Genomic DNA, 11,120 nt, shown 5'->3' with positions numbered 1-11,120 from the left:
CCCTTTCTATTTCCTGGCAGGGGATGCAAGAGTTCCTTACGAGAGAAGTCCTGAAAGACAGCTTGGTAAGAGCAGCTGAAACGCTGAGAACAGTGGCACACCAATTACTAAATTAAGAAATTAATTTCTACTATTACCATGATTTCCAAGGTTCAAAAATAATAATGCTGATAATAGCAGCTGTTTGTGGCGAAAATATATGGGAAAAAACTTCATACTTTTAAAAATATTTTTACTTAAGGATGGGCATGTGTATATCCTTATGCTATGGGGGAAAACAAATAAGTCAACATACAGTTGCATTGACACAAAGTAAATATAAGGACACAAAATGACAAGGCAGTGGTGAGGAGAGGTGGCCTATATTGAAGAAAAGCTTATCAAAGATTTTGAAAGATTGTAGCAATGTCCACTCCTTCCAACAAATTATGTGACTCTCTTTAACAGACTCTCATCAGCATTGAACATTAATAGATTTTTCTAGTCTTGATATGTGAAAATGGCAACTGATTAAGTGGAATTTATTCCACTACTATTAAAGTTAAACATTTTTATATGTTTATTTTCCATATGTAATTTATCTGACATATGTAAATTGTTCACATCCTTTTCCCATTTATCAACTAGTTTAAAATTTTTCTTTCTTATAGATGCATGCGGACTGCTGTTAGAAGAAAGATATTAATCCTTCATGTTCCATACCTGAGCAAGTATTGTTCTAGGAATCCTACTTATTTAATTTTGTTTGTGAATTTTTTAGGCCACACCTCAGGGCCTGTGGGATCTTAATTCCCCGACCAGGGATCGAAACCGTGCCCCCTACAGTGGAAGCACAGAGTCTTAACCACTGCACTGCCAGGGAAGTCCAGTTTGTGATATTTTTGATGTGCAGAAATTCTATACTTTTGTATGGTCCAGAAAATTTAACCTTTCAGATTTCTTTCATTGTTATATAATTTAGAACAAATATTCACTCATATCTTATTTGTGGATGTGTGTGGCTTGCTTTTTAAATATGTAACTCTTTAATCAATCTCTGATTTATTATGACATATGGTAATGGTGAAGATCTAATTAATTTTTTAAAAAATAGCTATTCAGTTGTCCTAATAACATTACAAAAATATTTAGGTCCCTGTATACATTAGGGTGGTTTTCTGGGCTATCTGTTTTGCATTATTGACTTATTTGCCTATTCATTGTCTCAATATGGCATTTATTGTGCACCTAGTGTGTCTAAGGCACTGTGCTGGGTGCTGGAAAATTAAATGATGAGCAAAACAGACAATGTGCCACACCTGGGGAGGTTATAATGTAAGAGACACAGCAGACATTCATCTAGTAATGATTCCAATATATAGTACATGATTGTGATATAAAAGGAGCTGTGAGAACATAATCTGATCTTTTTCTTTTTTGGGGGGGATGATTCCTAAGGAAATAATCATAAATAAAAACATTAGAAATGTTTTTTTTAACATCTTTATTGTAGTATAATTGCTTTACAATGGTGTGTTAGTCTCTGCTGTATAACAAAGTGAATCAGCTATACATATACATATATCCCCATATCTCCTCCCTCTTGCATCTCCCTCCCACTCTCCCTATCCCACCCCTCTAGGTGGTCACAAAGCACCGAGCTGATCTCCCTGTGCTATGAGGTTGCTTCCCACTAGCTATCTATTTTACATTTGGTAGTGTATATATGTCCATGCCACTCTCTCACTTCGTCCCAGCTTACCCTTCCCCCTCCCCATGTCCTCAAGTCCATTCTCTACATCTGCGTCTTTATTCCCATCCTGCCCCTAGGTTCTTCAGAACCTTTTTTTTTTTTTTTTAGATTCCATATATATGTGTTATCATACGGTATTTGTTTTTCTCTTTCTGACTTACTACACTCTGTATAACAGACTCTAGGTCCATCCACCTCACTACAAATAACCCAGTTTTGTTTCTTTTTATGGCTGAGTAATATTCCATTGTATATATGTGCCACATCTTCTTTATCCATTCATCTGTTGATGGACATTTAGGTTGGTTCCATGTCCTGGCTATTGTAAATAGTGCTGCAATGAATATTATGGTACATGACTCTTTTTGAATTATGGTTTTCTCAGTGTGTATGCCCAGTAGTGGGATTGCTGGGTCATATGGTAGTTCTATTTTTAGTTTTTTAAGGAACCTCCACACTGTTTTCCATAGTGGCTGTATCAATGTACATTCCCACCAACAGTGCAAGAGGGTTCCCTTTTTTCCACACCCTCTCCAGCATTTGTTTGCAGATTTTTTGATGATGGCCATTCTGACCGGTGTGAGGTGATACCTCACTGTACTTTTGATTTGCATAGAAATGCTTTTTGAATTAAGTTGTTCATCAAGAAGTTATTTGTAATAGAAAAAAATTAGGATAGATTTAGAATATCTAACTGTAGAGTATTGAGAAAACAATTAAAAAGTTAAATTATGATTCTGTTATAAAAGGCAAATGCTTGGTAAATTGAATAAGCAACAAGGGTCTGTTGTACAGCAGAGGGAATATAGTCAATATTTTATAATAACTTTAAATGGAGTATAATGTATAAAGATTTTGAATCACTATGTTGTACACCTGAAACTAATATTGTAAATCAATTATGTTTCAATTTTTAAAAATGTTTGATAAAGTGGAAAATGTTAGAAACAACACAGTACATGCAGTTTACAGTCTGTATGCGAAACAAACATACCTCTACTTAGAAAAATATCTGAGTACAATGTATGGAGATATTAGAATGGCTTTGTTGGGGCGAGGAGATTTTGGGTGGCATTTCCCCTTGCTTTTGTCTATTTGCTAAATTTTCTTTACTATGTCTTTTAAATAAATATGTTCTCTTCCTGCCTACTTCTAGACCAGTTCATGAAAATAAAAAAATAAACATACTGCTGTCAGGTTCTTAATTAAAGGCAATTTGCAATGGAGGAGAACTTTTTAAAAGTATGTAGAAATGATGTATATATTATGTATAAATATTCATAAATCTATAGACCTGAATGGAGCCAAAATATTGTGCGACCCTAACAATCACCAGATGCAGATATGAATTTGCATTTCAAAACCCCCCAAATGCTGGAAGAGTACAGAGGTGGGCAGAGATGCTCTGGAATAATTTCCAGGAAGATCGACGATGAAAAAGGACGTTTTAGAAATTCAGTCATCCCAGTAGATCTACATCTCTGTCGTCAACTTTATTATTGAGTCCCCACTGGGCACAAGGGCTTATATCCTCTGGAAATTGTCCAGCCTGGCAGCACTGGCGCTGAATCCGTCTTCATGGTGTGTCCTGTGTGCACCCCTGCGGTCCAGGCACACGTGAGAGGGGCTGCGTAAACATGGGCAGTTGGAATTGCAGAGGTTGGAAGACACGCACAAATTCAGGCCCTAAAGTGTTAATACGTTTTAGTAGTGATCCAACTGGCCCCTGTCTGCTCCTCTCTGCATGCATTTTTTTTTAAGTTTCAAGATTTTATAAAATCTCAGAAATGCTGCTTTGGGTCTTGCAAGTCCCTTCCTAAAGGTGAAAGATCACCTATCCCACCCATGGAAAAAATATATTCATGCACATGAAGAAGACAGATGGCATCATTTTGCCCGGGACCCTTATGAGGACCAAAAAAACCTCCAAATAATTCCTGGTTGAAGAAGCTAGATAGTATCTTTATCAACAAGCCTGGAAGAACCATGCTTTGAGCCGAGCTACCCAGGTTTCAGTGCTGGATTTGGCTACTGTATCAGTTAATTTCCTAGCAGGATACTGCTGGCACATTCAGTCTAGGTACTTGGAGGAAAGTTTTATAAAAGGACAACAGAGTAGTGTGATGGGTCCCTTTGCCAGCCAGAAGGCTGAAGGGAGGAGAAGAGAGAGCAGTCACAGAGAGAGAGATGGAGAGAGATGGGGAGAGATGGGGAGAGATGGGGAGAGATGGGGAGAGATGGGGAGAGATGGAGAGAGATGGAGAGAGATGGGGAGAGATGGGGAGAGATGGAGAGAGATGGGGAGAGATGGGGAGAGATGGAGAGAGATGGGGAGAGATGGGGAGAGATGGAGAGAGATGGGGAGAGATGGGGAGAGATGGAGAGAGATGGAGAGAGATGGAGAGAGATGGAGAGAGATGGAGATGGCAAGAGGGAGAGGGAGAGAGAGAGGGAAAAAGAGCACAAGAAGTGTGTGGAGGAGGGATGCAGCCAGCCCTCTTTCTTCCCTCTTTCTGACCTCCTGGCACTGTGTCCCATGGTTGGAACCCAACTATGCAGCCAGAGGGCCAGGGGGCCTGTTGGGGCAGAGCCAGAGGTCTCCTCTTGGGGCACAGAGGAAGGTGGAGGAAGAGGGGTCTGTTGGACAAACTGAAGACAAGCAGGTCAAATGCTTTTCAGAGATAAAGAAAAATAAGGTGGGCTCTGTCTTCTGGGAAGTAATGACTACAAAGCATGACTTTTATTTATTTATTTATTTAATTTTCTTTTTTATTTTTTTTTAACATTTTTATTGGAGTATAATTGCTTTACAATGGTGTGTTAGTTTCCGCTGTATAACAAAGTGAATCAGTTATACATATACATATATCCCCATATCTCTTCCCTCTGCGTCTCCCTCCCTCCCACCCTCTCTATCCCACCCCTCTAGGTGGTCACAAAGCACAGAGCTGACCTCCCTGTGCTATGCAGCTGCTTCCCACTAGCTATCTATTTTACATTTGGTAGTGTATATATGTCCATGCCACTTGCTCACTTTGTCACAGCTTACCCTTCCCCCTCCCCATATCCTCAAGTCCATTCTCTAGTAGGTCTGCATCTTTATTCCCGTCTTGCCCCTAGGTTCTTCATGACCATTTTTTTTTTTTTTTTTTTTAGATTCCATATATATGTGTTAGCATACGGTATTTGTTTTTCTCTGTCTGACTTACTTCACTCTGTATGACAGACTCTAGGTCCAGCCACCTCACTACAAATAACTCAATTTCCTTTCTTTTTATGGCTGAGTAATATTCCATTGTATATATGTGCCACATCTTCTTTATCCATTCATCTGTCGATGGACACTTAGGTTGTAAAGCATGACTTTTAAAAACTGGAAACGGGAAAAGATTCTCATTAAATGTGGAAATTAATGTGAAAATTGTGTTTGTCTATAGAGTCTGCATTTTTCTGCAGACACACACATGACACATTACCGGTAGTCTATATACTGGTTCTGCCTAGAGAATTACAGGGGACAGTGATTGATACACTCAGGAAACAGGCTATGAGACAATAAGTGGCTACATCTAGGCCTACTTCCTGCCCCTGAGACGTTTTCATAATAATCCAAGAACTTTCGGAAAACACAAAGGACAATTTGAAATTTAACTGTTTATCATCAGCTGCCTGGGAAAATATGCCCCCAAAAGTGCAACCCCAAATATATCTGAACCTATTCTCCAATTCAGTATCACCCAGGGAATCTATGGGATCCTTGTAAAAGCACTCAGTCCAGACACCTTAAGATGCCAAGCATACCTTACCAGGCATCTGCATACCAGCCATATACAATCCGTAAGACCATCTTGCATGTATTTAGCTTTTTCTTTAAAAAATCTTTATTTATTTATACTTATTTTTAGCTGTGTTGGGTCTTCGTTTCTGTGCGAGGGCTTTCTCTAGTTGCGGCAAGCGGGGGCCACTCTTCATCGCGGTGCGCGGGCCTCTCACTGTCGCGGCCTCTCTTGTTGCGGAGCACAAGCTCCAGACACGCAGGTTCAGTAGTTGTGGCTCACGGGCCTAGTTGCTCCGCAGCATGTGGGATCTTCCCAGACCAGGGCTCGAACCCGTGTCTCCTGCGTTGGCAGGCAGATTCTCAACCACTGCGCCACCAGGGAAGCCCCCTGTATTTAGCTCTTTACAGTCTCCAAAGAGGTTTAAGAGCACACTGGTACCCAGTCATATTCCTTTGCTATTTTAGGAGGCAGGGACACGATTGTCTAATTTGTTTCTCTAACCCATTGCTCAGTAAACACAAAGTGTCCAGCTTACAGCTGAGTAAATGTTTGCCAGGTTGAATTGACCTAAAAAACTCTGACAGACAGAGGAAAGCTGATAAGTTGAGCATGCAAAGCTTTGGTTTCTTCTCTGTGATGAAGTAACTCTAAACAGAGGAATGGAGACTTCTAGTTTTGCGAGCCAGACCCAAAAAGGAAAAGTCTGCAAGAACTAACCTCTGATTCTGTGGAGCACAGAATAGTGGGCCCAGGGAGAAGGATTGGCCTTGGGGTGGGGGTAGTGACTATAAGGGTGACAGTGGGGGGCTTTGGGGTTCTTCTCACGTTCTTTTCTTGTAATGGGTGCTGATTATATGGGTGCCGTTCAGTTTGTGAAAATTCAGAGTCATACACTTACGCGCACTTTTCTGTAAATGTATTTGATGTCAAAAAAGTTTATATAATAGCAATCCTTTACAATAACAATCCAAATTCAAATAATAGAACCTCTGAAGAAATAACCTGAAGTTGTGTTTACCCTTGAACATTAGTTAATTAATTGAGAGTCTGGGATTCAGATCAGGTGGCTTGGGTTGGAATCCTGGCCGGGCCACTCCCTAATGGGAGATCTTGGCTATGTTACATAACATCACTAAGATTCTGTTTTCTCATGCATAGAGTAGGCAGATAATGATACCAACATGACTGAGGTGTCAAGAACACAGTCATTTCTCAACAAATGGTTGCTAGTCCTCTCAGAGTTGCTGTAAAATCTCAGTTGCATACAAATGCTGTAAAATCTCAGTTTGCATACAAATCTCAGTTGCTGAATTTAGATGTGCAAGAACTTCAACTTTCTTTCTGCTTCTATACCTGGTCTTATTTTATTTTATTTTTTTTAAATTCTTACTCCTTTGGGTAGCAGAAACAATCTCTGTCATTTCAGTTTTCGTGCCCTCACCCTGGGATTATGTCTGAGATTCAGGTGACATCTATATTTCTCCACACTGTATCTGCTCAGCTGTTCTCACTCCCACCTGATGTGGGGTGGCGTCCCCACAGATTCTGTCAGGCTCTTTCGAGTTCTCTTAGCTACTCCTGTGCTCCTCCGGGGAACATGGGGTTATTGTACCACGCCTATTCCTTGCCAAGGTGATAGTGCTATGTGAGGCTGTCTCAGGCTGTCAGTCTAGATATGTGCACATTTTCTACTCTTGACCCACCAGCACTGTATCTAAGAAAGTGGTTTGTCTTCCCCCCAGCCCTGCCCCTGCCTATCCTGCCTCAGCCAATGGAAGGAGCAGGTCACAGTGACCCTTGTGTTAGCAGAATGGCGAAGCTGGTGTAACACAGGGATTCTGAAAACCAAGAGAAGTTTATTTCTCTCTCTCCCATGTAATGATCTGGGCTGTAAGGGCTGTTGGGCAACCTGTTTCGTGACATCATTCGGGGAACGAGGCTCCTTCCACTTGATTATTCTACCACCCCTTAAAATATGTATTTCTTCCTCTCCATGGTCAAAGTCAGACTCAGCCATATTCATGTTCCAGATCACAGGTTGGAGAAGAAGTTCAAGCAAGTCATCCCTTTTAAGCAGGTGAGGCAGAAGTTACTCAGAACGTTTCCCCTCACAATCTTTTGATGAGAGCTTATCTCACGACCACCCCACAGGCTTCTCCAAGCCTTCCTTCCAACTATGCTCTGTACTGTCTTTCTGGTAGATAGAGCACCTTCATCATTCCCAGTGGTGTTTATTTTCCCTTTTCCATTACTTGGTGTCCATGGAGAACTTGGCCTGCTCCTTAATTGGCTTTGAGAGTGAGAAGATAATGGAAACTATGGAAGTAGAATCAACAAGACTTGACAACCAATTATAAATAGTTGGTGACTATTTTAGATTCCACGCATAAGTGAGTTCATATTTGTCTTCTGTGTCTGCCTTACTTCACTCAGCATACACCAGCCCCAGGTTTAGCCATGTTGTTGAAATGGCAGGATTTCCTTCTTTTTAAAGGCTGAATAACATTTTATTGTATATATGCATTATATCTTCTTTAACCATTCATCTCTTGATGGACATTTAGGTTGTTTTCATATTTTGTTTATTGTGAATAATGCTGCAATGAACTAAAATAGTCAAACTCATAGAAGCAGGGGGTAGTGGGAGGAGGAAATGGGGAGATGTTGGTCAAAGGGCACAAAGTTTCTGTTATGCAAGATGAATAAGTGCTGGACATACTAATGTACAGCAACGTGACTATCGTTAACAATATTGTATTGTATACTTTAAATTTGCTAAGAGGATGGGTCTTAAGTTTCTCATCACACACACACACACACAAAAGAAGGAAAATGGTAACTATGTGGGGTGATGGATCTGTTAATTAACTTGATTGTGGTGATTGTATGTATATCAAATATCAAGTTGTACATCTTAATTATATATAATTTTTATCTATCAGTTATATATCAATAAAGCCAGAAAAATGGTTGGTAAAACAGAAGGAGGAATTGAAGTTGTTTTTTTTTTGTTGTTGTTGTTGTTTTTAATGTTGAGCCTGGAGTGACATGAGCTGATATGGGAAATACCAGAAGAGGAACAGATTTAATGAGAATTAAAAAAAATAATAATCAAAATAATGATAATAACAATGTCTGGCATACATTATGTACTGAGAATTTTGAATTTCTTACCCCATTCAATCTTCAAAGCCCACTTACTTATTTACAGTCCTCCCTCGGTATCTGTGAACCCTCGTGGATACCAAAATCTGTGGATGCTCAAGTCCCTTGCAGTTGGCCCTCTGTACCCATGAGTTCCACATCCAAGGATACAAAGGGCCAACTGTACGTGTTTTCCTAATTTAAGGATGAGGAACCTGGGGGCACAGTGAGTTAACGCAAATTGCCTAAGGTCATGTGGCTTGAAGCAGCAGCGCAGAAAGTGCATCTTGGCCCTGGAAATCCAGAGCCTCTGCATGTAATCCCTGTGCTATCCTGTAACCCCTTCTATACTGAGAAGAATCTGATTTTAGAATTAGGGATGACTTATGTCTGGGAAGCTGGGAAAATTCAATGCCTAGGAGAGATGATGGCTGAGGGTGTCTCAACAATCGAGGGCTGGAATCATCTGGAAGCATCTATTCATCTTTCCTTCATTGATGTTGACTGCTTGCTGGGACCTAAGCTGGACTGTCAACTGTTGCACCCACTGGTCTTTGTATGTGGGCTGGGCTTTCTCACAGCATGGCCACCTTAGATGATGTGGATATTTTTTATGGCAGCTTATGGAGAAAGAGTTTTATGTAACTTTGGCCTAACCAGCAAGCTGCATGGAAGCTGCATCATTTTCTGAAAGGTATGGTAGTATTAAAATAGGTCCACCAATATTCTGATACTCCTTCCTTCAAAGAGTGGCACCTAGGCTGCCGCTGCCATGACTCTGACTGCAGACCAGCACCCCCGGGCTGACAACTCCGTCGCTATGAAGACGTGAAGGAGTACTGCAACAGAGAGGAATTCGCAGAGGGATCCAAGATCAACGGGAGCAAGCATCAGCAGGGTGACGCTAAAATGGTTATTAGAGGCTTGAGCTGGGATACAAGCAAGAAAGATCTGACTGAATGTCTCGATGTGGAGAACTTGTAGACTGCACAATTAAAACAGATCCAGTCGCTGCAAGATCAAGAGGGTTTGGATCTGTGCTTTTCAAAGATGGTGATAGTGTTGATAAGGCACTGGAACTGAAAGAACACAAGCTGGATGGCAAATTCATAGATGTTAAAAAGGCCAAAGCTTTAAAAGGGAAGGAACCCTCCAAAAAGGTTTTAGTAGGTGGATTGAGCCCAGATACTTTGGAAAAACAAATTAAAGAATATTTTGGAGCCTTTGGAGAGACTGAAAATATTGAACTTCCACAGATACAAAAACAAATGAAAGAAGAGGATTTTGTTTTATTACATATACTACTGAAGAGCCAGTAAACTGTTAGAAAGCAGATATCATCAAACTGGTTCTGGGAAGTGTGAAATCAAAGGGGCACAACCCAAGACATAGGCAGTAACAGAAGCAACAGAAAGGAGGATGAGGTGCTGCAGCTGGTGGACGAGGTGGTACTAGGGGTCGTGGCCGAGGCCGACAGAGCGCTTGTGGCAAGGCATCCCGAGGGGGTGGCAGTCACCAAAATAATTACCAGCCATACTAAAGGGGGATGTTGGAGAAAACAGGCAGAGATTGCTAAAGTAACCCATCCTGCAGGATGACATTGAAGATTGGTCTTCTGTTGATCTAAGATGATTATTTTGTAACTTTCTAGTGTACAAGACAAAACTATGTCCAACTGTGTATGGCCACCAATTAGTTTTCTTTGTTTTTACTTTGTCTTTTGCTATCTGTGTTACGACTTGATGGGGATTTGTGTTTATACAAATTTTATTTGTATGATTTCATGTTAAACCTCAAATAAATGCTTCCTTATGTGATTGTTTTTCTGTGTCAGGTACTAAAGAACTCTGTAAAAGTGTAATTTTAAATAAGCAATAATTAAGGCACAGTTTGTTTTGTAGGGATTGTTGGTCCATAGGGAGAAATTGTGGTGCTTTATGAATAGCCAGCTACAGTGTCTACCCTGTTCCCCTCTTTTGTTAGGTGTATTCCATGCTTTAAGGCTTCATTTCCCTGTTAACTGAGGCTTCCATCATACCTTTAAGTAATGTTGTTTCCTCTCTGTATATCTGGAGACTTTGTCACGAAAGTTTCCGTGGTGTAGTTATAGCGTTCTGATTAGTGGAAGCCTTCTAGTGGACCATAAGTCTTCTGGTTTTATTTTGAAAAGTAACTTTTTCTTTTTAATTTATTTTTATTTTTTTAATTTTTGGTTGCATTGGGTCTTCGTTGCTGCGCATGGACTTTCTCTAGTTGCAGCGAACGGGGGCTACTCTTCGTTGCGGTGCGCGGGCTTCTCATTGCGGTGGCTTCTCTTGTTGCGGAGCACGGGCTCTAGGCGTGCGGGCTTCAGTAGTTGTGGCTTGTGGGCTCTAGAAAGCAGGCTCAGTAGTTATGGCACATGGGTTTAGTTGCTCCGCAGCACAAGGGATCTTCCCGGACCAGGGCTCGAACCCGTGTCCCCT

At 40.8% G+C, this 11,120-nt stretch overlaps 1 pseudogene; it reads left to right on the top strand.

Moving 5' to 3' along the window:
- Positions 1-9,421: 9,421 nt before the first annotated feature.
- On the top strand, positions 9,422-10,195 carry LOC132363560 (heterogeneous nuclear ribonucleoprotein D-like; annotated as a pseudogene).
- Positions 10,196-11,120: the final 925 nt, after the last annotated feature.

This window comes from Balaenoptera ricei, chromosome 3 (assembly GCF_028023285.1).
Source record: "Balaenoptera ricei isolate mBalRic1 chromosome 3, mBalRic1.hap2, whole genome shotgun sequence".
NCBI classification, from domain to species: Eukaryota; Metazoa; Chordata; class Mammalia; order Artiodactyla; family Balaenopteridae; genus Balaenoptera; species Balaenoptera ricei.
This window is presented reverse-complemented; position numbering and strand designations above follow the sequence as displayed.